This window comes from Pungitius pungitius, unplaced genomic scaffold (genome assembly GCF_949316345.1).
Source record: "Pungitius pungitius unplaced genomic scaffold, fPunPun2.1 scaffold_31, whole genome shotgun sequence".
Taxonomy (NCBI): domain Eukaryota; kingdom Metazoa; phylum Chordata; class Actinopteri; order Perciformes; family Gasterosteidae; genus Pungitius; species Pungitius pungitius.
The window spans coordinates 446,460-470,156 of NW_026909910.1; the positions used below are offsets into that span (position 1 = coordinate 446,460).

At 44.0% G+C, this 23,697-nt stretch overlaps 49 non-coding genes across 49 annotated transcripts; all 49 read left to right on the forward strand.

Annotated features, from left to right (window-relative positions):
- The first annotated feature begins 192 nt into the window (after window positions 1–192).
- Window positions 193–311, forward strand: LOC134123315 (5S ribosomal RNA). Its single transcript, XR_009954801.1, has one exon. It is a non-coding gene; the product is annotated as a 5S ribosomal RNA (ribosomal RNA).
- A 395-nt stretch (window positions 312–706) lies between these two features.
- On the forward strand, window positions 707–825 carry LOC134122792 (5S ribosomal RNA). The gene has a single exon (XR_009954304.1). It is a non-coding gene; the product is annotated as a 5S ribosomal RNA (ribosomal RNA).
- A 344-nt stretch (window positions 826–1,169) lies between these two features.
- On the forward strand, window positions 1,170–1,288 carry LOC134122794 (5S ribosomal RNA). The gene has a single exon (XR_009954306.1). It is a non-coding gene; the product is annotated as a 5S ribosomal RNA (ribosomal RNA).
- Window positions 1,289–1,627: 339 nt separating this feature from the next.
- On the forward strand, window positions 1,628–1,746 carry LOC134122986 (5S ribosomal RNA). The gene has a single exon (XR_009954496.1). It is a non-coding gene; the product is annotated as a 5S ribosomal RNA (ribosomal RNA).
- Window positions 1,747–2,141: 395 nt separating this feature from the next.
- On the forward strand, window positions 2,142–2,260 carry LOC134122795 (5S ribosomal RNA). The gene has a single exon (XR_009954307.1). It is a non-coding gene; the product is annotated as a 5S ribosomal RNA (ribosomal RNA).
- A 339-nt stretch (window positions 2,261–2,599) lies between these two features.
- Window positions 2,600–2,718, forward strand: LOC134122796 (5S ribosomal RNA). Its single transcript, XR_009954308.1, has one exon. It is a non-coding gene; the product is annotated as a 5S ribosomal RNA (ribosomal RNA).
- Window positions 2,719–3,057: 339 nt separating this feature from the next.
- On the forward strand, window positions 3,058–3,176 carry LOC134122797 (5S ribosomal RNA). The gene has a single exon (XR_009954309.1). It is a non-coding gene; the product is annotated as a 5S ribosomal RNA (ribosomal RNA).
- A 395-nt stretch (window positions 3,177–3,571) lies between these two features.
- On the forward strand, window positions 3,572–3,690 carry LOC134122798 (5S ribosomal RNA). The gene has a single exon (XR_009954310.1). It is a non-coding gene; the product is annotated as a 5S ribosomal RNA (ribosomal RNA).
- Window positions 3,691–4,034: 344 nt separating this feature from the next.
- LOC134123081 (5S ribosomal RNA) lies at window positions 4,035–4,153 on the forward strand. Its single transcript, XR_009954590.1, has one exon. It is a non-coding gene; the product is annotated as a 5S ribosomal RNA (ribosomal RNA).
- Window positions 4,154–4,492: 339 nt separating this feature from the next.
- On the forward strand, window positions 4,493–4,611 carry LOC134122799 (5S ribosomal RNA). The gene has a single exon (XR_009954311.1). It is a non-coding gene; the product is annotated as a 5S ribosomal RNA (ribosomal RNA).
- A 395-nt stretch (window positions 4,612–5,006) lies between these two features.
- LOC134122800 (5S ribosomal RNA) lies at window positions 5,007–5,125 on the forward strand. The gene has a single exon (XR_009954312.1). It is a non-coding gene; the product is annotated as a 5S ribosomal RNA (ribosomal RNA).
- Window positions 5,126–5,464: 339 nt separating this feature from the next.
- On the forward strand, window positions 5,465–5,583 carry LOC134122801 (5S ribosomal RNA). Its single transcript, XR_009954313.1, has one exon. It is a non-coding gene; the product is annotated as a 5S ribosomal RNA (ribosomal RNA).
- Window positions 5,584–5,978: 395 nt separating this feature from the next.
- Window positions 5,979–6,097, forward strand: LOC134122802 (5S ribosomal RNA). Its single transcript, XR_009954314.1, has one exon. It is a non-coding gene; the product is annotated as a 5S ribosomal RNA (ribosomal RNA).
- Window positions 6,098–6,441: 344 nt separating this feature from the next.
- On the forward strand, window positions 6,442–6,560 carry LOC134122803 (5S ribosomal RNA). Its single transcript, XR_009954315.1, has one exon. It is a non-coding gene; the product is annotated as a 5S ribosomal RNA (ribosomal RNA).
- Window positions 6,561–6,904: 344 nt separating this feature from the next.
- LOC134122806 (5S ribosomal RNA) lies at window positions 6,905–7,023 on the forward strand. Its single transcript, XR_009954317.1, has one exon. It is a non-coding gene; the product is annotated as a 5S ribosomal RNA (ribosomal RNA).
- Window positions 7,024–7,367: 344 nt separating this feature from the next.
- LOC134123082 (5S ribosomal RNA) lies at window positions 7,368–7,486 on the forward strand. Its single transcript, XR_009954591.1, has one exon. It is a non-coding gene; the product is annotated as a 5S ribosomal RNA (ribosomal RNA).
- Window positions 7,487–7,825: 339 nt separating this feature from the next.
- LOC134122807 (5S ribosomal RNA) lies at window positions 7,826–7,944 on the forward strand. The gene has a single exon (XR_009954318.1). It is a non-coding gene; the product is annotated as a 5S ribosomal RNA (ribosomal RNA).
- A 395-nt stretch (window positions 7,945–8,339) lies between these two features.
- On the forward strand, window positions 8,340–8,458 carry LOC134122808 (5S ribosomal RNA). The gene has a single exon (XR_009954319.1). It is a non-coding gene; the product is annotated as a 5S ribosomal RNA (ribosomal RNA).
- A 339-nt stretch (window positions 8,459–8,797) lies between these two features.
- Window positions 8,798–8,916, forward strand: LOC134122809 (5S ribosomal RNA). Its single transcript, XR_009954320.1, has one exon. It is a non-coding gene; the product is annotated as a 5S ribosomal RNA (ribosomal RNA).
- A 395-nt stretch (window positions 8,917–9,311) lies between these two features.
- On the forward strand, window positions 9,312–9,430 carry LOC134122810 (5S ribosomal RNA). Its single transcript, XR_009954321.1, has one exon. It is a non-coding gene; the product is annotated as a 5S ribosomal RNA (ribosomal RNA).
- A 344-nt stretch (window positions 9,431–9,774) lies between these two features.
- Window positions 9,775–9,893, forward strand: LOC134123083 (5S ribosomal RNA). The gene has a single exon (XR_009954592.1). It is a non-coding gene; the product is annotated as a 5S ribosomal RNA (ribosomal RNA).
- Window positions 9,894–10,232: 339 nt separating this feature from the next.
- Window positions 10,233–10,351, forward strand: LOC134122811 (5S ribosomal RNA). The gene has a single exon (XR_009954322.1). It is a non-coding gene; the product is annotated as a 5S ribosomal RNA (ribosomal RNA).
- Window positions 10,352–10,746: 395 nt separating this feature from the next.
- Window positions 10,747–10,865, forward strand: LOC134122812 (5S ribosomal RNA). The gene has a single exon (XR_009954323.1). It is a non-coding gene; the product is annotated as a 5S ribosomal RNA (ribosomal RNA).
- A 344-nt stretch (window positions 10,866–11,209) lies between these two features.
- LOC134122813 (5S ribosomal RNA) lies at window positions 11,210–11,328 on the forward strand. Its single transcript, XR_009954324.1, has one exon. It is a non-coding gene; the product is annotated as a 5S ribosomal RNA (ribosomal RNA).
- A 339-nt stretch (window positions 11,329–11,667) lies between these two features.
- Window positions 11,668–11,786, forward strand: LOC134122814 (5S ribosomal RNA). Its single transcript, XR_009954325.1, has one exon. It is a non-coding gene; the product is annotated as a 5S ribosomal RNA (ribosomal RNA).
- Window positions 11,787–12,181: 395 nt separating this feature from the next.
- LOC134122815 (5S ribosomal RNA) lies at window positions 12,182–12,300 on the forward strand. Its single transcript, XR_009954326.1, has one exon. It is a non-coding gene; the product is annotated as a 5S ribosomal RNA (ribosomal RNA).
- Window positions 12,301–12,639: 339 nt separating this feature from the next.
- Window positions 12,640–12,758, forward strand: LOC134122817 (5S ribosomal RNA). The gene has a single exon (XR_009954328.1). It is a non-coding gene; the product is annotated as a 5S ribosomal RNA (ribosomal RNA).
- A 395-nt stretch (window positions 12,759–13,153) lies between these two features.
- On the forward strand, window positions 13,154–13,272 carry LOC134122818 (5S ribosomal RNA). The gene has a single exon (XR_009954329.1). It is a non-coding gene; the product is annotated as a 5S ribosomal RNA (ribosomal RNA).
- Window positions 13,273–13,616: 344 nt separating this feature from the next.
- On the forward strand, window positions 13,617–13,735 carry LOC134123084 (5S ribosomal RNA). The gene has a single exon (XR_009954593.1). It is a non-coding gene; the product is annotated as a 5S ribosomal RNA (ribosomal RNA).
- Window positions 13,736–14,074: 339 nt separating this feature from the next.
- Window positions 14,075–14,193, forward strand: LOC134122819 (5S ribosomal RNA). The gene has a single exon (XR_009954330.1). It is a non-coding gene; the product is annotated as a 5S ribosomal RNA (ribosomal RNA).
- A 395-nt stretch (window positions 14,194–14,588) lies between these two features.
- LOC134122820 (5S ribosomal RNA) lies at window positions 14,589–14,707 on the forward strand. The gene has a single exon (XR_009954331.1). It is a non-coding gene; the product is annotated as a 5S ribosomal RNA (ribosomal RNA).
- Window positions 14,708–15,046: 339 nt separating this feature from the next.
- On the forward strand, window positions 15,047–15,165 carry LOC134122822 (5S ribosomal RNA). Its single transcript, XR_009954332.1, has one exon. It is a non-coding gene; the product is annotated as a 5S ribosomal RNA (ribosomal RNA).
- Window positions 15,166–15,560: 395 nt separating this feature from the next.
- On the forward strand, window positions 15,561–15,679 carry LOC134122823 (5S ribosomal RNA). The gene has a single exon (XR_009954333.1). It is a non-coding gene; the product is annotated as a 5S ribosomal RNA (ribosomal RNA).
- Window positions 15,680–16,018: 339 nt separating this feature from the next.
- Window positions 16,019–16,137, forward strand: LOC134122824 (5S ribosomal RNA). The gene has a single exon (XR_009954334.1). It is a non-coding gene; the product is annotated as a 5S ribosomal RNA (ribosomal RNA).
- Window positions 16,138–16,532: 395 nt separating this feature from the next.
- Window positions 16,533–16,651, forward strand: LOC134122825 (5S ribosomal RNA). Its single transcript, XR_009954335.1, has one exon. It is a non-coding gene; the product is annotated as a 5S ribosomal RNA (ribosomal RNA).
- Window positions 16,652–16,995: 344 nt separating this feature from the next.
- Window positions 16,996–17,114, forward strand: LOC134123085 (5S ribosomal RNA). The gene has a single exon (XR_009954594.1). It is a non-coding gene; the product is annotated as a 5S ribosomal RNA (ribosomal RNA).
- Window positions 17,115–17,453: 339 nt separating this feature from the next.
- Window positions 17,454–17,572, forward strand: LOC134122826 (5S ribosomal RNA). The gene has a single exon (XR_009954336.1). It is a non-coding gene; the product is annotated as a 5S ribosomal RNA (ribosomal RNA).
- Window positions 17,573–17,967: 395 nt separating this feature from the next.
- LOC134122827 (5S ribosomal RNA) lies at window positions 17,968–18,086 on the forward strand. Its single transcript, XR_009954337.1, has one exon. It is a non-coding gene; the product is annotated as a 5S ribosomal RNA (ribosomal RNA).
- Window positions 18,087–18,425: 339 nt separating this feature from the next.
- Window positions 18,426–18,544, forward strand: LOC134122829 (5S ribosomal RNA). The gene has a single exon (XR_009954339.1). It is a non-coding gene; the product is annotated as a 5S ribosomal RNA (ribosomal RNA).
- A 395-nt stretch (window positions 18,545–18,939) lies between these two features.
- On the forward strand, window positions 18,940–19,058 carry LOC134122830 (5S ribosomal RNA). Its single transcript, XR_009954340.1, has one exon. It is a non-coding gene; the product is annotated as a 5S ribosomal RNA (ribosomal RNA).
- A 339-nt stretch (window positions 19,059–19,397) lies between these two features.
- On the forward strand, window positions 19,398–19,516 carry LOC134122831 (5S ribosomal RNA). The gene has a single exon (XR_009954341.1). It is a non-coding gene; the product is annotated as a 5S ribosomal RNA (ribosomal RNA).
- Window positions 19,517–19,911: 395 nt separating this feature from the next.
- LOC134122832 (5S ribosomal RNA) lies at window positions 19,912–20,030 on the forward strand. Its single transcript, XR_009954342.1, has one exon. It is a non-coding gene; the product is annotated as a 5S ribosomal RNA (ribosomal RNA).
- A 344-nt stretch (window positions 20,031–20,374) lies between these two features.
- LOC134123087 (5S ribosomal RNA) lies at window positions 20,375–20,493 on the forward strand. The gene has a single exon (XR_009954596.1). It is a non-coding gene; the product is annotated as a 5S ribosomal RNA (ribosomal RNA).
- A 339-nt stretch (window positions 20,494–20,832) lies between these two features.
- Window positions 20,833–20,951, forward strand: LOC134122833 (5S ribosomal RNA). Its single transcript, XR_009954343.1, has one exon. It is a non-coding gene; the product is annotated as a 5S ribosomal RNA (ribosomal RNA).
- A 395-nt stretch (window positions 20,952–21,346) lies between these two features.
- Window positions 21,347–21,465, forward strand: LOC134122834 (5S ribosomal RNA). Its single transcript, XR_009954344.1, has one exon. It is a non-coding gene; the product is annotated as a 5S ribosomal RNA (ribosomal RNA).
- Window positions 21,466–21,809: 344 nt separating this feature from the next.
- LOC134123088 (5S ribosomal RNA) lies at window positions 21,810–21,928 on the forward strand. The gene has a single exon (XR_009954597.1). It is a non-coding gene; the product is annotated as a 5S ribosomal RNA (ribosomal RNA).
- Window positions 21,929–22,267: 339 nt separating this feature from the next.
- LOC134122835 (5S ribosomal RNA) lies at window positions 22,268–22,386 on the forward strand. Its single transcript, XR_009954345.1, has one exon. It is a non-coding gene; the product is annotated as a 5S ribosomal RNA (ribosomal RNA).
- Window positions 22,387–22,781: 395 nt separating this feature from the next.
- Window positions 22,782–22,900, forward strand: LOC134122836 (5S ribosomal RNA). Its single transcript, XR_009954346.1, has one exon. It is a non-coding gene; the product is annotated as a 5S ribosomal RNA (ribosomal RNA).
- Window positions 22,901–23,244: 344 nt separating this feature from the next.
- LOC134123123 (5S ribosomal RNA) lies at window positions 23,245–23,363 on the forward strand. The gene has a single exon (XR_009954632.1). It is a non-coding gene; the product is annotated as a 5S ribosomal RNA (ribosomal RNA).
- The last annotated feature ends 334 nt before the right edge of the window (window positions 23,364–23,697 follow it).

Here is a 23,697-nt window from a genome sequence, read left to right on the forward strand (position 1 = left end):
GCGGGGACTGCAATGGCCATTCACCGATTGGCTGGGACCCCTGGGCGGGTCTTCTCTAGTCCATCCAATTTTCGGCATGGGATGTCACAGCCTTCTTTGCATACCCTTATTTAACCCACACAAAGATGCCAACGGCAGGCGTGTCATAATTCATTGACGCATTATAAAGGATTAGGAAAAAGATAAAAAGCAGCTTACGGCCATACCTCTCTGGTTCCGCCCGATCTCGTCTGATCTCGGAAGCTAAGCAGAGCAGGGCCTGGTTAGTACCAGGATGGAAGACCGCCTGGGAATCCCAGGTGCCGTAAGCTTTTTCACTTCTCTCTCCGAAAGCCGCCGAGCGCCGCAGATTGTACACCTACAAATTACAAAAAGAATATCACATTGTTGAAGAGATGCATGTTTAGTGTTGTTTTAACGTTGGATATGAAAGGAAATTAGACAATATTATCCAAAATGATTCCGTTTCATGATTGCTAAATTAGTGTTGATCAACATTTACGATTGGCATACTATTGTTTGTAATTTAGCCGTTGAAATACAGGTGCTAACCCAACATGTTAGAATTGCCAGTGAAGAAAAGTAAAGTTACCTTCAGGCTTTAGGAACCTCTCTTGCCAATGCTAAGAACTGCTTCAATTTTAGAAAAAGAAACTTCTGATTATCTTTGACACGTTTTAAAGGATTAGGAAAAAGATGAAAAGCAGCTTACGGCCATACCTCTCTGGTTCCGCCCGATCTCGTCTGATCTCGGAAGCTAAGCAGAGCAGGGCCTGGTTAGTACCTGGATGGAAGACCGCCTGGGAATCCCAGGTGCCGTAAGCTTTTTCACTTCTCTCTCCGAAAGCCGCCGAGCGCCGCAGATTGTACACCTGTTTTAACGTTGGATATTAAAGGAAATTAGACAATATTATCCAAAATGATTCCGTTTCATGATTGCTAAATTAGTGTTGATCAACATTTACGATTGGCATACTATTGTTTGTAATTTAGCCGTTGAAATACAGGTGCTAACCCAACATGTTAGAATTGCCAGTGAAGAAAAGTAAAGTTACCTTCAGGCTTTAGGAACCTCTCTTGCCAATGCTAAGAACTGCTTCAATTTTAGAAAAAGAAACTTCTGATTATCTTTGACACGTTTTAAAGGATTAGGAAAAAGATGAAAAGCAGCTTACGGCCATACCTCTCTGGTTCCGCCCGATCTCGTCTGATCTCGGAAGCTAAGCAGAGCAGGGCCTGGTTAGTACCTGGATGGAAGACCGCCTGGGAATCCCAGGTGCCGTAAGCTTTTTCACTTCTCTCTCTGAAAGCCGCCCAGCGCCGTAGATTGTACACCTACACAATTGTAAAAAAAATGTCACATTGTAGAAGAGATGCAATAGGAAGAAGATGAAAGGTGGCTTACGTCCATACCATCGTCAGGCCATTTGAGGTGGCGGGGACTGCAATGGCCATTCACCGATTGGCTGGGACCCCTGGGCGGGTCTTCTCTAGTCCATCCAATTTTCGGCATGGGATGTCACAGCCTTCTTTGCATACCCTTATTTAACCCACACAAAGATGCCAACGGCAGGCGTGTCATAATTCATTGACGCATTATAAAGGATTAGGAAAAAGATAAAAAGCAGCTTACGGCCATACCTCTCTGGTTCCGCCCGATCTCGTCTGATCTCGGAAGCTAAGCAGAGCAGGGCCTGGTTAGTACCTGGATGGAAGACCGCTTGGGAATCCCAGGTGCCGTAAGCTTTTTCACTTCTCTCTCCGAAAGCCGCCGAGCGCCGCAGATTGTACACCTACAAATTACAAAAAGAATATCACATTGTTGAAGAGATGCATGTTTAGTGTTGTTTTAACGTTGGATATGAAAGGAAATTAGACAATATTATCCAAAATGATTCCGTTTCATGATTGCTAAATTAGTGTTGATCAACATTTACGATTGGCATACTATTGTTTGTAATTTAGCCGTTGAAATACAGGTGCTAACCCAACATGTTAGAATTGCCAGTGAAGAAAAGTAAAGTTACCTTCAGGCTTTAGGAACCTCTCTTGCCAATGCTAAGAACTGCTTCAATTTTAGAAAAAGAAACTTCTGATTATCTTTGACACGTTTTAAAGGATTAGGAAAAAGATGAAAAGCAGCTTACGGCCATACCTCTCTGGTTCCGCCCGATCTCGTCTGATCTCGGAAGCTAAGCAGAGCAGGGCCTGGTTAGTACCTGGATGGAAGACCGCCTGGGAATCCCAGGTGCCGTAAGCTTTTTCACTTCTCTCTCTGAAAGCCGCCCAGCGCCGTAGATTGTACACCTACACAATTGTAAAAAAAATGTCACATTGTAGAAGAGATGCAATAGGAAGAAGATGAAAGGTGGCTTACGTCCATACCATCGTCAGGCCATTTGAGGTGGCGGGGACTGCAATGGCCATTCACCGATTGGCTGGGACCCCTGGGCGGGTCTTCTCTAGTCCATCCAATTTTCGGCATGGGATGTCACAGCCTTCTTTGCATACCCTTATTTAACCCACACAAAGATGCCAACGGCAGGCGTGTCATAATTCATTGACGCATTATAAAGGATTAGGAAAAAGATAAAAAGCAGCTTACGGCCATACCTCTCTGGTTCCGCCCGATCTCGTCTGATCTCGGAAGCTAAGCAGAGCAGGGCCTGGTTAGTACCTGGATGGAAGACCGCCTGGGAATCCCAGGTGCCGTAAGCTTTTTCACTTCTCTCTCTGAAAGCCGCCCAGCGCCGTAGATTGTACACCTACACAATTGTAAAAAAAATGTCACATTGTAGAAGAGATGCAATAGGAAGAAGATGAAAGGTGGCTTACGTCCATACCATCGTCAGGCCATTTGAGGTGGCGGGGACTGCAATGGCCATTCACCGATTGGCTGGGACCCCTGGGCGGGTCTTCTCTAGTCCATCCAATTTTCGGCATGGGATGTCACAGCCTTCTTTGCATACCCTTATTTAACCCACACAAAGATGCCAACGGCAGGCGTGTCATAATTCATTGACGCATTATAAAGGATTAGGAAAAAGATAAAAAGCAGCTTACGGCCATACCTCTCTGGTTCCGCCCGATCTCGTCTGATCTCGGAAGCTAAGCAGAGCAGGGCCTGGTTAGTACCTGGATGGAAGACCGCCTGGGAATCCCAGGTGCCGTAAGCTTTTTCACTTCTCTCTCCGAAAGCCGCCGAGCGCCGCAGATTGTACACCTACAAATTACAAAAAGAATATCACATTGTTGAAGAGATGCATGTTTAGTGTTGTTTTAACGTTGGATATGAAAGGAAATTAGACAATATTATCCAAAATGATTCCGTTTCATGATTGCTAAATTAGTGTTGATCAACATTTACGATTGGCATACTATTGTTTGTAATTTAGCCGTTGAAATACAGGTGCTAACCCAACATGTTAGAATTGCCAGTGAAGAAAAGTAAAGTTACCTTCAGGCTTTAGGAACCTCTCTTGCCAATGCTAAGAACTGCTTCAATTTTAGAAAAAGAAACTTCTGATTATCTTTGACACGTTTTAAAGGATTAGGAAAAAGATGAAAAGCAGCTTACGGCCATACCTCTCTGGTTCCGCCCGATCTCGTCTGATCTCGGAAGCTAAGCAGAGCAGGGCCTGGTTAGTACCTGGATGGAAGACCGCCTGGGAATCCCAGGTGCCGTAAGCTTTTTCACTTCTCTCTCCGAAAGCCGCCGAGCGCCGCAGATTGTACACCTGTTTTAACGTTGGATATTAAAGGAAATTAGACAATATTATCCAAAATGATTCCGTTTCATGATTGCTAAATTAGTGTTGATCAACATTTACGATTGGCATACTATTGTTTGTAATTTAGCCGTTGAAATACAGGTGCTAACCCAACATGTTAGAATTGCCAGTGAAGAAAAGTAAAGTTACCTTCAGGCTTTAGGAACCTCTCTTGCCAATGCTAAGAACTGCTTCAATTTTAGAAAAAGAAACTTCTGATTATCTTTGACACGTTTTAAAGGATTAGGAAAAAGATGAAAAGCAGCTTACGGCCATACCTCTCTGGTTCCGCCCGATCTCGTCTGATCTCGGAAGCTAAGCAGAGCAGGGCCTGGTTAGTACCTGGATGGAAGACCGCCTGGGAATCCCATGTGCCGTAAGCTTTTTCACTTCTCTCTCTGAAAGCCGCCCAGCGCCGTAGATTGTACACCTACACAATTGTAAAAAAAATTTCACATTGTAGAAGAGATGCAATAGGAAGAAGATGAAAGGTGGCTTACGTCCATACCATCGTCAGGCCATTTGAGGTGGCGGGGACTGCAATGGCCATTCACCGATTGGCTGGGACCCCTGGGCGGGTCTTCTCTAGTCCATCCAATTTTCGGCATGGGATGTCACAGCCTTCTTTGCATACCCTTATTTAACCCACACAAAGATGCCAACGGCAGGCGTGTCATAATTCATTGACGCATTATAAAGGATTAGGAAAAAGATAAAAAGCAGCTTACGGCCATACCTCTCTGGTTCCGCCCGATCTCGTCTGATCTCGGAAGCTAAGCAGAGCAGGGCCTGGTTAGTACCTGGATGGAAGACCGCCTGGGAATCCCAGGTGCCGTAAGCTTTTTCACTTCTCTCTCCGAAAGCCGCCGAGCGCCGCAGATTGTACACCTACAAATTACAAAAAGAATATCACATTGTTGAAGAGATGCATGTTTAGTGTTGTTTTAACGTTGGATATGAAAGGAAATTAGACAATATTATCCAAAATGATTCCGTTTCATGATTGCTAAATTAGTGTTGATCAACATTTACGATTGGCATACTATTGTTTGTAATTTAGCCGTTGAAATACAGGTGCTAACCCAACATGTTAGAATTGCCAGTGAAGAAAAGTAAAGTTACCTTCAGGCTTTAGGAACCTCTCTTGCCAATGCTAAGAACTGCTTCAATTTTAGAAAAAGAAACTTCTGATTATCTTTGACACGTTTTAAAGGATTAGGAAAAAGATGAAAAGCAGCTTACGGCCATACCTCTCTGGTTCCGCCCGATCTCGTCTGATCTCGGAAGCTAAGCAGAGCAGGGCCTGGTTAGTACCTGGATGGAAGACCGCCTGGGAATCCCAGGTGCCGTAAGCTTTTTCACTTCTCTCTCTGAAAGCCGCCCAGCGCCGTAGATTGTACACCTACACAATTGTAAAAAAAATGTCACATTGTAGAAGAGATGCAATAGGAAGAAGATGAAAGGTGGCTTACGTCCATACCATCGTCAGGCCATTTGAGGTGGCGGGGACTGCAATGGCCATTCACCGATTGGCTGGGACCCCTGGGCGGGTCTTCTCTAGTCCATCCAATTTTCGGCATGGGATGTCACAGCCTTCTTTGCATACCCTTATTTAACCCACACAAAGATGCCAACGGCAGGCGTGTCATAATTCATTGACGCATTATAAAGGATTAGGAAAAAGATAAAAAGCAGCTTACGGCCATACCTCTCTGGTTCCGCCCGATCTCGTCTGATCTCGGAAGCTAAGCAGAGCAGGGCCTGGTTAGTACCTGGATGGAAGACCGCCTGGGAATCCCAGGTGCCGTAAGCTTTTTCACTTCTCTCTCCGAAAGCCGCCGAGCGCCGCAGATTGTACACCTACAAATTACAAAAAGAATATCACATTGTTGAAGAGATGCATGTTTAGTGTTGTTTTAACGTTGGATATGAAAGGAAATTAGACAATATTATCCAAAATGATTCCGTTTCATGATTGCTAAATTAGTGTTGATCAACATTTACGATTGGCATACTATTGTTTGTAATTTAGCCGTTGAAATACAGGTGCTAACCCAACATGTTAGAATTGCCAGTGAAGAAAAGTAAAGTTACCTTCAGGCTTTAGGAACCTCTCTTGCCAATGCTAAGAACTGCTTCAATTTTAGAAAAAGAAACTTCTGATTATCTTTGACACGTTTTAAAGGATTAGGAAAAAGATGAAAAGCAGCTTACGGCCATACCTCTCTGGTTCCGCCCGATCTCGTCTGATCTCGGAAGCTAAGCAGAGCAGGGCCTGGTTAGTACCTGGATGGAAGACCGCCTGGGAATCCCAGGTGCCGTAAGCTTTTTCACTTCTCTCTCCGAAAGCCGCCGAGCGCCGCAGATTGTACACCTGTTTTAACGTTGGATATTAAAGGAAATTAGACAATATTATCCAAAATGATTCCGTTTCATGATTGCTAAATTAGTGTTGATCAACATTTACGATTGGCATACTATTGTTTGTAATTTAGCCGTTGAAATACAGGTGCTAACCCAACATGTTAGAATTGCCAGTGAAGAAAAGTAAAGTTACCTTCAGGCTTTAGGAACCTCTCTTGCCAATGCTAAGAACTGCTTCAATTTTAGAAAAAGAAACTTCTGATTATCTTTGACACGTTTTAAAGGATTAGGAAAAAGATGAAAAGCAGCTTACGGCCATACCTCTCTGGTTCCGCCCGATCTCGTCTGATCTCGGAAGCTAAGCAGAGCAGGGCCTGGTTAGTACCTGGATGGAAGACCGCCTGGGAATCCCAGGTGCCGTAAGCTTTTTCACTTCTCTCTCCGAAAGCCGCCGAGCGCCGCAGATTGTACACCTGTTTTAACGTTGGATATTAAAGGAAATTAGACAATATTATCCAAAATGATTCCGTTTCATGATTGCTAAATTAGTGTTGATCAACATTTACGATTGGCATACTATTGTTTGTAATTTAGCCGTTGAAATACAGGTGCTAACCCAACATGTTAGAATTGCCAGTGAAGAAAAGTAAAGTTACCTTCAGGCTTTAGGAACCTCTCTTGCCAATGCTAAGAACTGCTTCAATTTTAGAAAAAGAAACTTCTGATTATCTTTGACACGTTTTAAAGGATTAGGAAAAAGATGAAAAGCAGCTTACGGCCATACCTCTCTGGTTCCGCCCGATCTCGTCTGATCTCGGAAGCTAAGCAGAGCAGGGCCTGGTTAGTACCTGGATGGAAGACCGCCTGGGAATCCCAGGTGCCGTAAGCTTTTTCACTTCTCTCTCCGAAAGCCGCCGAGCGCCGCAGATTGTACACCTGTTTTAACGTTGGATATTAAAGGAAATTAGACAATATTATCCAAAATGATTCCGTTTCATGATTGCTAAATTAGTGTTGATCAACATTTACGATTGGCATACTATTGTTTGTAATTTAGCCGTTGAAATACAGGTGCTAACCCAACATGTTAGAATTGCCAGTGAAGAAAAGTAAAGTTACCTTCAGGCTTTAGGAACCTCTCTTGCCAATGCTAAGAACTGCTTCAATTTTAGAAAAAGAAACTTCTGATTATCTTTGACACGTTTTAAAGGATTAGGAAAAAGATGAAAAGCAGCTTACGGCCATACCTCTCTGGTTCCGCCCGATCTCGTCTGATCTCGGAAGCTAAGCAGAGCAGGGCCTGGTTAGTACCTGGATGGAAGACCGCCTGGGAATCCCATGTGCCGTAAGCTTTTTCACTTCTCTCTCTGAAAGCCGCCCAGCGCCGTAGATTGTACACCTACACAATTGTAAAAAAAATTTCACATTGTAGAAGAGATGCAATAGGAAGAAGATGAAAGGTGGCTTACGTCCATACCATCGTCAGGCCATTTGAGGTGGCGGGGACTGCAATGGCCATTCACCGATTGGCTGGGACCCCTGGGCGGGTCTTCTCTAGTCCATCCAATTTTCGGCATGGGATGTCACAGCCTTCTTTGCATACCCTTATTTAACCCACACAAAGATGCCAACGGCAGGCGTGTCATAATTCATTGACGCATTATAAAGGATTAGGAAAAAGATAAAAAGCAGCTTACGGCCATACCTCTCTGGTTCCGCCCGATCTCGTCTGATCTCGGAAGCTAAGCAGAGCAGGGCCTGGTTAGTACCTGGATGGAAGACCGCCTGGGAATCCCAGGTGCCGTAAGCTTTTTCACTTCTCTCTCCGAAAGCCGCCGAGCGCCGCAGATTGTACACCTACAAATTACAAAAAGAATATCACATTGTTGAAGAGATGCATGTTTAGTGTTGTTTTAACGTTGGATATGAAAGGAAATTAGACAATATTATCCAAAATGATTCCGTTTCATGATTGCTAAATTAGTGTTGATCAACATTTACGATTGGCATACTATTGTTTGTAATTTAGCCGTTGAAATACAGGTGCTAACCCAACATGTTAGAATTGCCAGTGAAGAAAAGTAAAGTTACCTTCAGGCTTTAGGAACCTCTCTTGCCAATGCTAAGAACTGCTTCAATTTTAGAAAAAGAAACTTCTGATTATCTTTGACACGTTTTAAAGGATTAGGAAAAAGATGAAAAGCAGCTTACGGCCATACCTCTCTGGTTCCGCCCGATCTCGTCTGATCTCGGAAGCTAAGCAGAGCAGGGCCTGGTTAGTACCTGGATGGAAGACCGCCTGGGAATCCCAGGTGCCGTAAGCTTTTTCACTTCTCTCTCTGAAAGCCGCCCAGCGCCGTAGATTGTACACCTACACAATTGTAAAAAAAATGTCACATTGTAGAAGAGATGCAATAGGAAGAAGATGAAAGGTGGCTTACGTCCATACCATCGTCAGGCCATTTGAGGTGGCGGGGACTGCAATGGCCATTCACCGATTGGCTGGGACCCCTGGGCGGGTCTTCTCTAGTCCATCCAATTTTCGGCATGGGATGTCACAGCCTTCTTTGCATACCCTTATTTAACCCACACAAAGATGCCAACGGCAGGCGTGTCATAATTCATTGACGCATTATAAAGGATTAGGAAAAAGATAAAAAGCAGCTTACGGCCATACCTCTCTGGTTCCGCCCGATCTCGTCTGATCTCGGAAGCTAAGCAGAGCAGGGCCTGGTTAGTACCTGGATGGAAGACCGCCTGGGAATCCCAGGTGCCGTAAGCTTTTTCACTTCTCTCTCCGAAAGCCGCCGAGCGCCGCAGATTGTACACCTACAAATTACAAAAAGAATATCACATTGTTGAAGAGATGCATGTTTAGTGTTGTTTTAACGTTGGATATGAAAGGAAATTAGACAATATTATCCAAAATGATTCCGTTTCATGATTGCTAAATTAGTGTTGATCAACATTTACGATTGGCATACTATTGTTTGTAATTTAGCCGTTGAAATACAGGTGCTAACCCAACATGTTAGAATTGCCAGTGAAGAAAAGTAAAGTTACCTTCAGGCTTTAGGAACCTCTCTTGCCAATGCTAAGAACTGCTTCAATTTTAGAAAAAGAAACTTCTGATTATCTTTGACACGTTTTAAAGGATTAGGAAAAAGATGAAAAGCAGCTTACGGCCATACCTCTCTGGTTCCGCCCGATCTCGTCTGATCTCGGAAGCTAAGCAGAGCAGGGCCTGGTTAGTACCTGGATGGAAGACCGCCTGGGAATCCCAGGTGCCGTAAGCTTTTTCACTTCTCTCTCCGAAAGCCGCCGAGCGCCGCAGATTGTACACCTGTTTTAACGTTGGATATGAAAGGAAATTAGACAATATTATCCAAAATGATTCCGTTTCATGATTGCTAAATTAGTGTTGATCAACATTTACGATTGGCATACTATTGTTTGTAATTTAGCCGTTGAAATACAGGTGCTAACCCAACATGTTAGAATTGCCAGTGAAGAAAAGTAAAGTTACCTTCAGGCTTTAGGAACCTCTCTTGCCAATGCTAAGAACTGCTTCAATTTTAGAAAAAGAAACTTCTGATTATCTTTGACACGTTTTAAAGGATTAGGAAAAAGATGAAAAGCAGCTTACGGCCATACCTCTCTGGTTCCGCCCGATCTCGTCTGATCTCGGAAGCTAAGCAGAGCAGGGCCTGGTTAGTACCTGGATGGAAGACCGCCTGGGAATCCCATGTGCCGTAAGCTTTTTCACTTCTCTCTCTGAAAGCCGCCCAGCGCCGTAGATTGTACACCTACACAATTGTAAAAAAAATGTCACATTGTAGAAGAGATGCAATAGGAAGAAGATGAAAGGTGGCTTACGTCCATACCATCGTCAGGCCATTTGAGGTGGCGGGGACTGCAATGGCCATTCACCGATTGGCTGGGACCCCTGGGCGGGTCTTCTCTAGTCCATCCAATTTTCGGCATGGGATGTCACAGCCTTCTTTGCATACCCTTATTTAACCCACACAAAGATGCCAACGGCAGGCGTGTCATAATTCATTGACGCATTATAAAGGATTAGGAAAAAGATAAAAAGCAGCTTACGGCCATACCTCTCTGGTTCCGCCCGATCTCGTCTGATCTCGGAAGCTAAGCAGAGCAGGGCCTGGTTAGTACCTGGATGGAAGACCGCCTGGGAATCCCAGGTGCCGTAAGCTTTTTCACTTCTCTCTCCGAAAGCCGCCGAGCGCCGCAGATTGTACACCTACAAATTACAAAAAGAATATCACATTGTTGAAGAGATGCATGTTTAGTGTTGTTTTAACGTTGGATATGAAAGGAAATTAGACAATATTATCCAAAATGATTCCGTTTCATGATTGCTAAATTAGTGTTGATCAACATTTACGATTGGCATACTATTGTTTGTAATTTAGCCGTTGAAATACAGGTGCTAACCCAACATGTTAGAATTGCCAGTGAAGAAAAGTAAAGTTACCTTCAGGCTTTAGGAACCTCTCTTGCCAATGCTAAGAACTGCTTCAATTTTAGAAAAAGAAACTTCTGATTATCTTTGACACGTTTTAAAGGATTAGGAAAAAGATGAAAAGCAGCTTACGGCCATACCTCTCTGGTTCCGCCCGATCTCGTCTGATCTCGGAAGCTAAGCAGAGCAGGGCCTGGTTAGTACCTGGATGGAAGACCGCCTGGGAATCCCAGGTGCCGTAAGCTTTTTCACTTCTCTCTCCGAAAGCCGCCGAGCGCCGCAGATTGTACACCTGTTTTAACGTTGGATATGAAAGGAAATTAGACAATATTATCCAAAATGATTCCGTTTCATGATTGCTAAATTAGTGTTGATCAACATTTACGATTGGCATACTATTGTTTGTAATTTAGCCGTTGAAATACAGGTGCTAACCCAACATGTTAGAATTGCCAGTGAAGAAAAGTAAAGTTACCTTCAGGCTTTAGGAACCTCTCTTGCCAATGCTAAGAACTGCTTCAATTTTAGAAAAAGAAACTTCTGATTATCTTTGACACGTTTTAAAGGATTAGGAAAAAGATGAAAAGCAGCTTACGGCCATACCTCTCTGGTTCCGCCCGATCTCGTCTGATCTCGGAAGCTAAGCAGAGCAGGGCCTGGTTAGTACCTGGATGGAAGACCGCCTGGGAATCCCAGGTGCCGTAAGCTTTTTCACTTCTCTCTCTGAAAGCCGCCCAGCGCCGTAGATTGTACACCTACACAATTGTAAAAAAAATGTCACATTGTAGAAGAGATGCAATAGGAAGAAGATGAAAGGTGGCTTACGTCCATACCATCGTCAGGCCATTTGAGGTGGCGGGGACTGCAATGGCCATTCACCGATTGGCTGGGACCCCTGGGCGGGTCTTCTCTAGTCCATCCAATTTTCGGCATGGGATGTCACAGCCTTCTTTGCATACCCTTATTTAACCCACACAAAGATGCCAACGGCAGGCGTGTCATAATTCATTGACGCATTATAAAGGATTAGGAAAAAGATAAAATGCAGCTTACGGCCATACCTCTCTGGTTCCGCCCGATCTCGTCTGATCTCGGAAGCTAAGCAGAGCAGGGCCTGGTTAGTACCTGGATGGAAGACCGCCTGGGAATCCCAGGTGCCGTAAGCTTTTTCACTTCTCTCTCCGAAAGCCGCCGAGCGCCGCAGATTGTACACCTACAAATTACAAAAAGAATATCACATTGTTGAAGAGATGCATGTTTAGTGTTGTTTTAACGTTGGATATGAAAGGAAATTAGACAATATTATCCAAAATGATTCCGTTTCATGATTGCTAAATTAGTGTTGATCAACATTTACGATTGGCATACTATTGTTTGTAATTTAGCCGTTGAAATACAGGTGCTAACCCAACATGTTAGAATTGCCAGTGAAGAAAAGTAAAGTTACCTTCAGGCTTTAGGAACCTCTCTTGCCAATGCTAAGAACTGCTTCAATTTTAGAAAAAGAAACTTCTGATTATCTTTGACACGTTTTAAAGGATTAGGAAAAAGATGAAAAGCAGCTTACGGCCATACCTCTCTGGTTCCGCCCGATCTCGTCTGATCTCGGAAGCTAAGCAGAGCAGGGCCTGGTTAGTACCTGGATGGAAGACCGCCTGGGAATCCCAGGTGCCGTAAGCTTTTTCACTTCTCTCTCTGAAAGCCGCCCAGCGCCGTAGATTGTACACCTACACAATTGTAAAAAAAATGTCACATTGTAGAAGAGATGCAATAGGAAGAAGATGAAAGGTGGCTTACGTCCATACCATCGTCAGGCCATTTGAGGTGGCGGGGACTGCAATGGCCATTCACCGATTGGCTGGGACCCCTGGGCGGGTCTTCTCTAGTCCATCCAATTTTCGGCATGGGATGTCACAGCCTTCTTTGCATACCCTTATTTAACCCACACAAAGATGCCAACGGCAGGCGTGTCATAATTCATTGACGCATTATAAAGGATTAGGAAAAAGATAAAAAGCAGCTTACGGCCATACCTCTCTGGTTCCGCCCGATCTCGTCTGATCTCGGAAGCTAAGCAGAGCAGGGCCTGGTTAGTACCTGGATGGAAGACCGCCTGGGAATCCCAGGTGCCGTAAGCTTTTTCACTTCTCTCTCCGAAAGCCGCCGAGCGCCGCAGATTGTACACCTACAAATTACAAAAAGAATATCACATTGTTGAAGAGATGCATGTTTAGTGTTGTTTTAACGTTGGATATGAAAGGAAATTAGACAATATTATCCAAAATGATTCCGTTTCATGATTGCTAAATTAGTGTTGATCAACATTTACGATTGGCATACTATTGTTTGTAATTTAGCCGTTGAAATACAGGTGCTAACCCAACATGTTAGAATTGCCAGTGAAGAAAAGTAAAGTTACCTTCAGGCTTTAGGAACCTCTCTTGCCAATGCTAAGAACTGCTTCAATTTTAGAAAAAGAAACTTCTGATTATCTTTGACACGTTTTAAAGGATTAGGAAAAAGATGAAAAGCAGCTTACGGCCATACCTCTCTGGTTCCGCCCGATCTCGTCTGATCTCGGAAGCTAAGCAGAGCAGGGCCTGGTTAGTACCTGGATGGAAGACCGCCTGGGAATCCCAGGTGCCGTAAGCTTTTTCACTTCTCTCTCCGAAAGCCGCCGAGCGCCGCAGATTGTACACCTGTTTTAACGTTGGATATTAAAGGAAATTAGACAATATTATCCAAAATGATTCCGTTTCATGATTGCTAAATTAGTGTTGATCAACATTTACGATTGGCATACTATTGTTTGTAATTTAGCCGTTGAAATACAGGTGCTAACCCAACATGTTAGAATTGCCAGTGAAGAAAAGTAAAGTTACCTTCAGGCTTTAGGAACCTCTCTTGCCAATGCTAAGAACTGCTTCAATTTTAGAAAAAGAAACTTCTGATTATCTTTGACACGTTTTAAAGGATTAGGAAAAAGATGAAAAGCAGCTTACGGCCATACCTCTCTGGTTCCGCCCGATCTCGTCTGATCTCGGAAGCTAAGCAGAGCAGGGCCTGGTTAGTACCTGGATGGAAGACCGCCTGGGAATCCCATGTGCCGTAAGCTTTTTCACTTCTCTCTCTGAAAGCCGCCCAGCGCCGTAGATTGTACACCTACACAATTGTAAAAAAAATGTCACATTGTAGAAGAGATGCAATAGGAAGAAGATGAAAGGTGGCTTACGTCCATACCATCGTCAGGCCATTTGAGGTGGCGGGGACTGCAATGGCCATTCACCGATTGGCTGGGACCCCTGGGCGGGTCTTCTCTAGTCCATCCAATTTTCGGCATGGGATGTCACAGCCTTCTTTGCATACCCTTATTTAACCCACACAAAGATGCCAACGGCAGGCGTGTCATAATTCATTGACGCATTATAAAGGATTAGGAAAAAGATAAAATGCAGCTTACGGCCATACCTCTCTGGTTCCGCCCGATCTCGTCTGATCTCGGAAGCTAAGCAGAGCAGGGCCTGGTTAGTACCTGGATGGAAGACCGCCTGGGAATCCCAGGTGCCGTAAGCTTTTTCACTTCTCTCTCCGAAAGCCGCCGAGCGCCGCAGATTGTACACCTACAAATTACAAAAAGAATATCACATTGTTGAAGAGATGCATGTTTAGTGTTGTTTTAACGTTGGATATGAAAGGAAATTAGACAATATTATCCAAAATGATTCCGTTTCATGATTGCTAAATTAGTGTTGATCAACATTTACGATTGGCATACTATTGTTTGTAATTTAGCCGTTGAAATACAGGTGCTAACCCAACATGTTAGAATTGCCAGTGAAGAAAAGTAAAGTTACCTTCAGGCTTTAGGAACCTCTCTTGCCAATGCTAAGAACTGCTTCAATTTTAGAAAAAGAAACTTCTGATTATCTTTGACACGTTTTAAAGGATTAGGAAAAAGATGAAAAGCAGCTTACGGCCATACCTCTCTGGTTCCGCCCGATCTCGTCTGATCTCGGAAGCTAAGCAGAGCAGGGCCTGGTTAGTACCTGGATGGAAGACCGCCTGGGAATCCCAGGTGCCGTAAGCTTTTTCACTTCTCTCTCTGAAAGCCGCCCAGCGCCGTAGATTGTACACCTACACAATTGTAAAAAAAATGTCACATTGTAGAAGAGATGCAATAGGAAGAAGATGAAAGGTGGCTTACGTCCATACCATCGTCAGGCCATTTGAGGTGGCGGGGACTGCAATGGCCATTCACCGATTGGCTGGGACCCCTGGGCGGGTCTTCTCTAGTCCATCCAATTTTCGGCATGGGATGTCACAGCCTTCTTTGCATACCCTTATTTAACCCACACAAAGATGCCAACGGCAGGCGTGTCATAATTCATTGACGCATTATAAAGGATTAGGAAAAAGATAAAAAGCAGCTTACGGCCATACCTCTCTGGTTCCGCCCGATCTCGTCTGATCTCGGAAGCTAAGCAGAGCAGGGCCTGGTTAGTACCTGGATGGAAGACCGCCTGGGAATCCCAGGTGCCGTAAGCTTTTTCACTTCTCTCTCCGAAAGCCGCCGAGCGCCGCAGATTGTACACCTACAAATTACAAAAAGAATATCACATTGTTGAAGAGATGCATGTTTAGTGTTGTTTTAACGTTGGATATGAAAGGAAATTAGACAATATTATCCAAAATGATTCCGTTTCATGATTGCTAAATTAGTGTTGATCAACATTTACGATTGGCATACTATTGTTTGTAATTTAGCCGTTGAAATACAGGTGCTAACCCAACATGTTAGAATTGCCAGTGAAGAAAAGTAAAGTTACCTTCAGGCTTTAGGAACCTCTCTTGCCAATGCTAAGAACTGCTTCAATTTTAGAAAAAGAAACTTCTGATTATCTTTGACACGTTTTAAAGGATTAGGAAAAAGATGAAAAGCAGCTTACGGCCATACCTCTCTGGTTCCGCCCGATCTCGTCTGATCTCGGAAGCTAAGCAGAGCAGGGCCTGGTTAGTACCTGGATGGAAGACCGCCTGGGAATCCCAGGTGCCGTAAGCTTTTTCACTTCTCTCTCTGAAAGCCGCCCAGCGCCGTAGATTGTACACCTACACAATTGTAAAAAAAATGTCACATTGTAGAAGAGATGCAATAGGAAGAAGATGAAAGGTGGCTTACGTCCATACCATCGTCAGGCCATTTGAGGTGGCGGGGACTGCAATGGCCATTCACCGATTGGCTGGGACCCCTGGGCGGGTCTTCTCTAGTCCATCCAATTTTCGGCATGGGATGTCACAGCCTTCTTTGCATACCCTTATTTAACCCACACAAAGATGCCAACGGCAGGCGTGTCATAATTCATTGACGCATTATAAAGGATTAGGAAAAAGATAAAAAGCAGCTTACGGCCATACCTCTCTGGTTCCGCCCGATCTCGTCTGATCTCGGAAGCTAAGCAGAGCAGGGCCTGGTTAGTACCTGGATGGAAGACCGCCTGGGAATCCCAGGTGCCGTAAGCTTTTTCACTTCTCTCTCCGAAAGCCGCCGAGCGCCGCAGATTGTACACCTACAAATTACAAAAAGAATATCACATTGTTGAAGAGATGCATGTTTAGTGTTGTTTTAACGTTGGATATGAAAGGAAATTAGACAATATTATCCAAAATGATTCCGTTTCATGATTGCTAAATTAGTGTTGATCAACATTTACGATTGGCATACTATTGTTTGTAATTTAGCCGTTGAAATACAGGTGCTAACCCAACATGTTAGAATTGCCAGTGAAGAAAAGTAAAGTTACCTTCAGGCTTTAGGAACCTCTCTTGCCAATGCTAAGAACTGCTTCAATTTTAGAAAAAGAAACTTCTGATTATCTTTGACACGTTTTAAAGGATTAGGAAAAAGATGAAAAGCAGCTTACGGCCATACCTCTCTGGTTCCGCCCGATCTCGTCTGATCTCGGAAGCTAAGCAGAGCAGGGCCTGGTTAGTACCTGGATGGAAGACCGCCTGGGAATCCCAGGTGCCGTAAGCTTTTTCACTTCTCTCTCCGAAAGCCGCCGAGCGCCGCAGATTGTACACCTGTTTTAACGTTGGATATTAAAGGAAATTAGACAATATTATCCAAAATGATTCCGTTTCATGATTGCTAAATTAGTGTTGATCAACATTTACGATTGGCATACTATTGTTTGTAATTTAGCCGTTGAAATACAGGTGCTAACCCAACATGTTAGAATTGCCAGTGAAGAAAAGTAAAGTTACCTTCAGGCTTTAGGAACCTCTCTTGCCAATGCTAAGAACTGCTTCAATTTTAGAAAAAGAAACTTCTGATTATCTTTGACACGTTTTAAAGGATTAGGAAAAAGATGAAAAGCAGCTTACGGCCATACCTCTCTGGTTCCGCCCGATCTCGTCTGATCTCGGAAGCTAAGCAGAGCAGGGCCTGGTTAGTACCTGGATGGAAGACCGCCTGGGAATCCCATGTGCCGTAAGCTTTTTCACTTCTCTCTCTGAAAGCCGCCCAGCGCCGTAGATTGTACACCTACACAATTGTAAAAAAAATGTCACATTGTAGAAGAGATGCAATAGGAAGAAGATGAAAGGTGGCTTACGTCCATACCATCGTCAGGCCATTTGAGGTGGCGGGGACTGCAATGGCCATTCACCGATTGGCTGGGACCCCTGGGCGGGTCTTCTCTAGTCCATCCAATTTTCGGCATGGGATGTCACAGCCTTCTTTGCATACCCTTATTTAACCCACACAAAGATGCCAACGGCAGGCGTGTCATAATTCATTGACGCATTATAAAGGATTAGGAAAAAGATAAAATGCAGCTTACGGCCATACCTCTCTGGTTCCGCCCGATCTCGTCTGATCTCGGAAGCTAAGCAGAGCAGGGCCTGGTTAGTACCTGGATGGAAGACCGCCTGGGAATCCCAGGTGCCGTAAGCTTTTTCACTTCTCTCTCCGAAAGCCGCCGAGCGCCGCAGATTGTACACCTACAAATTACAAAAAGAATATCACATTGTTGAAGAGATGCATGTTTAGTGTTGTTTTAACGTTGGATATGAAAGGAAATTAGACAATATTATCCAAAATGATTCCGTTTCATGATTGCTAAATTAGTGTTGATCAACATTTACGATTGGCATACTATTGTTTGTAATTTAGCCGTTGAAATACAGGTGCTAACCCAACATGTTAGAATTGCCAGTGAAGAAAAGTAAAGTTACCTTCAGGCTTTAGGAACCTCTCTTGCCAATGCTAAGAACTGCTTCAATTTTAGAAAAAGAAACTTCTGATTATCTTTGACACGTTTTAAAGGATTAGGAAAAAGATGAAAAGCAGCTTACGGCCATACCTCTCTGGTTCCGCCCGATCTCGTCTGATCTCGGAAGCTAAGCAGAGCAGGGCCTGGTTAGTACCTGGATGGAAGACCGCCTGGGAATCCCAGGTGCCGTAAGCTTTTTCACTTCTCTCTCTGAAAGCCGCCCAGCGCCGTAGATTGTACACCTACACAATTGTAAAAAAAATGTCACATTGTAGAAGAGATGCAATAGGAAGAAGATGAAAGGTGGCTTACGTCCATACCATCGTCAGGCCATTTGAGGTGGCGGGGACTGCAATGGCCATTCACCGATTGGCTGGGACCCCTGGGCGGGTCTTCTCTAGTCCATCCAATTTTCGGCATGGGATGTCACAGCCTTCTTTGCATACCCTTATTTAACCCACACAAAGATGCCAACGGCAGGCGTGTCATAATTCATTGACGCATTATAAAGGATTAGGAAAAAGATAAAAAGCAGCTTACGGCCATACCTCTCTGGTTCCGCCCGATCTCGTCTGATCTCGGAAGCTAAGCAGAGCAGGGCCTGGTTAGTACCTGGATGGAAGACCGCCTGGGAATCCCAGGTGCCGTAAGCTTTTTCACTTCTCTCTCCGAAAGCCGCCGAGCGCCGCAGATTGTACACCTACAAATTACAAAAAGAATATCACATTGTTGAAGAGATGCATGTTTAGTGTTGTTTTAACGTTGGATATGAAAGGAAATTAGACAATATTATCCAAAATGATTCCGTTTCATGATTGCTAAATTAGTGTTGATCAACATTTACGATTGGCATACTATTGTTTGTAATTTAGCCGTTGAAATACAGGTGCTAACCCAACATGTTAGAATTGCCAGTGAAGAAAAGTAAAGTTACCTTCAGGCTTTAGGAACCTCTCTTGCCAATGCTAAGAACTGCTTCAATTTTAGAAAAAGAAACTTCTGATTATCTTTGACACGTTTTAAAGGATTAGGAAAAAGATGAAAAGCAGCTTACGGCCATACCTCTCTGGTTCCGCCCGATCTCGTCTGATCTCGGAAGCTAAGCAGAGCAGGGCCTGGTTAGTACCTGGATGGAAGACCGCCTGGGAATCCCAGGTGCCGTAAGCTTTTTCACTTCTCTCTCTGAAAGCCGCCCAGCGCCGTAGATTGTACACCTACACAATTGTAAAAAAAATGTCACATTGTAGAAGAGATGCAATAGGAAGAAGATGAAAGGTGGCTTACGTCCATACCATCGTCAGGCCATTTGAGGTGGCGGGGACTGCAATGGCCATTCACCGATTGGCTGGGACCCCTGGGCGGGTCTTCTCTAGTCCATCCAATTTTCGGCATGGGATGTCACAGCCTTCTTTGCATACCCTTATTTAACCCACACAAAGATGCCAACGGCAGGCGTGTCATAATTCATTGACGCATTATAAAGGATTAGGAAAAAGATAAAAAGCAGCTTACGGCCATACCTCTCTGGTTCCGCCCGATCTCGTCTGATCTCGGAAGCTAAGCAGAGCAGGGCCTGGTTAGTACCTGGATGGAAGACCGCCTGGGAATCCCAGGTGCCGTAAGCTTTTTCACTTCTCTCTCCGAAAGCCGCCGAGCGCCGCAGATTGTACACCTACAAATTACAAAAAGAATATCACATTGTTGAAGAGATGCATGTTTAGTGTTGTTTTAACGTTGGATATGAAAGGAAATTAGACAATATTATCCAAAATGATTCCGTTTCATGATTGCTAAATTAGTGTTGATCAACATTTACGATTGGCATACTATTGTTTGTAATTTAGCCGTTGAAATACAGGTGCTAACCCAACATGTTAGAATTGCCAGTGAAGAAAAGTAAAGTTACCTTCAGGCTTTAGGAACCTCTCTTGCCAATGCTAAGAACTGCTTCAATTTTAGAAAAAGAAACTTCTGATTATCTTTGACACGTTTTAAAGGATTAGGAAAAAGATAAAAAGCAGCTTACGGCCATACCTCTCTGGTTCCGCCCGATCTCGTCTGATCTCGGAAGCTAAGCAGAGCAGGGCCTGGTTAGTACCTGGATGGAAGACCGCCTGGGAATCCCAGGTGCCGTAAGCTTTTTCACTTCTCTCTCCGAAAGCCGCCGAGCGCCGCAGATTGTACACCTGTTTTAACGTTGGATATTAAAGGAAATTAGACAATATTATCCAAAATGATTCCGTTTCATGATTGCTAAATTAGTGTTGATCAACATTTACGATTGGCATACTATTGTTTGTAATTTAGCCGTTGAAATACAGGTGCTAACCCAACATGTTAGAATTGCCAGTGAAGAAAAGTAAAGTTACCTTCAGGCTTTAGGAACCTCTCTTGCCAATGCTAAGAACTGCTTCAATTTTAGAAAAAGAAACTTCTGATTATCTTTGACACGTTTTAAAGGATTAGGAAAAAGATGAAAAGCAGCTTACGGCCATACCTCTCTGGTTCCGCCCGATCTCGTCTGATCTCGGAAGCTAAGCAGAGCAGGGCCTGGTTAGTACCTGGATGGAAGACCGCCTGGGAATCCCATGTGCCGTAAGCTTTTTCACTTCTCTCTCTGAAAGCCGCCCAGCGCCGTAGATTGTACACCTACACAATTGTAAAAAAAATTTCACATTGTAGAAGAGATGCAATAGGAAGAAGATGAAAGGTGGCTTACGTCCATACCATCGTCAGGCCATTTGAGGTGGCGGGGACTGCAATGGCCATTCACCGATTGGCTGGGACCCCTGGGCGGGTCTTCTCTAGTCCATCCAATTTTCGGCATGGGATGTCACAGCCTTCTTTGCATACCCTTATTTAACCCACACAAAGATGCCAACGGCAGGCGTGTCATAATTCATTGACGCATTATAAAGGATTAGGAAAAAGATAAAAAGCAGCTTACGGCCATACCTCTCTGGTTCCGCCCGATCTCGTCTGATCTCGGAAGCTAAGCAGAGCAGGGCCTGGTTAGTACCTGGATGGAAGACCGCCTGGGAATCCCAGGTGCCGTAAGCTTTTTCACTTCTCTCTCCGAAAGCCGCCGAGCGCCGCAGATTGTACACCTACAAATTACAAAAAGAATATCACATTGTTGAAGAGATGCATGTTTAGTGTTGTTTTAACGTTGGATATGAAAGGAAATTAGACAATATTATCCAAAATGATTCCGTTTCATGATTGCTAAATTAGTGTTGATCAACATTTACGATTGGCATACTATTGTTTGTAATTTAGCCGTTGAAATACAGGTGCTAACCCAACATGTTAGAATTGCCAGTGAAGAAAAGTAAAGTTACCTTCAGGCTTTAGGAACCTCTCTTGCCAATGCTAAGAACTGCTTCAATTTTAGAAAAAGAAACTTCTGATTATCTTTGACACGTTTTAAAGGATTAGGAAAAAGATAAAAAGCAGCTTACGGCCATACCTCTCTGGTTCCGCCCGATCTCGTCTGATCTCGGAAGCTAAGCAGAGCAGGGCCTGGTTAGTACCTGGATGGAAGACCGCCTGGGAATCCCAGGTGCCGTAAGCTTTTTCACTTCTCTCTCCGAAAGCCGCCGAGCGCCGCAGATTGTACACCTGTTTTAACGTTGGATATTAAAGGAAATTAGACAATATTATCCAAAATGATTCCGTTTCATGATTGCTAAATTAGTGTTGATCAACATTTACGATTGGCATACTATTGTTTGTAATTTAGCCGTTGAAATACAGGTGCTAACCCAACATGTTAGAATTGCCAGTGAAGAAAAGTAAAGTTACCTTCAGGCTTTAGGAACCTCTCTTGCCAATGCTAAGAACTGCTTCAATTTTAGAAAAAGAAACTTCTGATTATCTTTGACACGTTTTAAAGGATTAGGAAAAAGATGAAAAGCAGCTTACGGCCATACCTCTCTGGTTCCGCCCGATCTCGTCTGATCTCGGAAGCTAAGCAGAGCAGGGCCTGGTTAGTACCTGGATGGAAGACCGCCTGGGAATCCCATGTGCCGTAAGCTTTTTCACTTCTCTCTCTGAAAGCCGCCCAGCGCCGTAGATTGTACACCTACACAATTGTAAAAAAAATTTCACATTGTAGAAGAGATGCAATAGGAAGAAGATGAAAGGTGGCTTACGTCCATACCATCGTCAGGCCATTTGAGGTGGCGGGGACTGCAATGGCCATTCACCGATTGGCTGGGACCCCTGGGCGGGTCTTCTCTAGTCCATCCAATTTTCGGCATGGGATGTCACAGCCTTCTTTGCATACCCTTATTTAACCCACACAAAGATGCCAACGGCAGGCGTGTCATAATTCATTGACGCATTATAAAGGATTAGGAAAAAGATAAAAAGCAGCTTACGGCCATACCTCTCTGGTTCCGCCCGATCTCGTCTGATCTCGGAAGCTAAGCAGAGCAGGGCCTGGTTAGTACCTGGATGGAAGACCGCCTGGGAATCCCAGGTGCCGTAAGCTTTTTCACTTCTCTCTCCGAAAGCCGCCGAGCGCCGCAGATTGTACACCTACAAATTACAAAAAGAATATCACATTGTTGAAGAGATGCATGTTTAGTGTTGTTTTAACGTTGGATATGAAAGGAAATTAGACAATATTATCCAAAATGATTCCGTTTCATGATTGCTAAATTAGTGTTGATCAACATTTACGATTGGCATACTATTGTTTGTAATTTAGCCGTTGAAATACAGGTGCTAACCCAACATGTTAGAATTGCCAGTGAAGAAAAGTAAAGTTACCTTCAGGCTTTAGGAACCTCTCTTGCCAATGCTAAGAACTGCTTCAATTTTAGAAAAAGAAACTTCTGATTATCTTTGACACGTTTTAAAGGATTAGGAAAAAGATAAAAAGCAGCTTACGGCCATACCTCTCTGGTTCCGCCCGATCTCGTCTGATCTCGGAAGCTAAGCAGAGCAGGGCCTGGTTAGTACCTGGATGGAAGACCGCCTGGGAATCCCAGGTGCCGTAAGCTTTTTCACTTCTCTCTCCGAAAGCCGCCGAGCGCCGCAGATTGTACACCTGTTTTAACGTTGGATATTAAAGGAAATTAGACAATATTATCCAAAATGATTCCGTTTCATGATTGCTAAATTAGTGTTGATCAACATTTACGATTGGCATACTATTGTTTGTAATTTAGCCGTTGAAATACAGGTGCTAACCCAACATGTTAGAATTGCCAGTGAAGAAAAGTAAAGTTACCTTCAGGCTTTAGGAACCTCTCTTGCCAATGCTAAGAACTGCTTCAATTTTAGAAAAAGAAACTTCTGATTATCTTTGACACGTTTTAAAGGATTAGGAAAAAGATGAAAAGCAGCTTACGGCCCTACCTCTCTGGTTCCGCCCGATCTCGTCTGATCTCGGAAGCTAAGCAGAGCAGGGCCTGGTTAGTACCTGGATGGAAGACCGCCTGGGAATCCCATGTGCCGTAAGCTTTTTCACTTCTCTCTCTGAAAGCCGCCCAGCGCCGTAGATTGTACACCTACACAATTGTAAAAAAAATTTCACATTGTAGAAGAGATGCAATAGGAAGAAGATGAAAGGTGGCTTACGTCCATACCATCGTCAGGCCATTTGAGGTGGCGGGGACTGCAATGGCCATTCACCGATTGGCTGGGACCCCTGGGCGGGTCTTCTCTAGTCCATCCAATTTTCGGCATGGGATGTCACAGCCTTCTTTGCATACCCTTATTTAACCCACACAAAGATGCCAACGGCAGGCGTGTCATAATTCATTGACGCATTATAAAGGATTAGGAAAAAGATAAA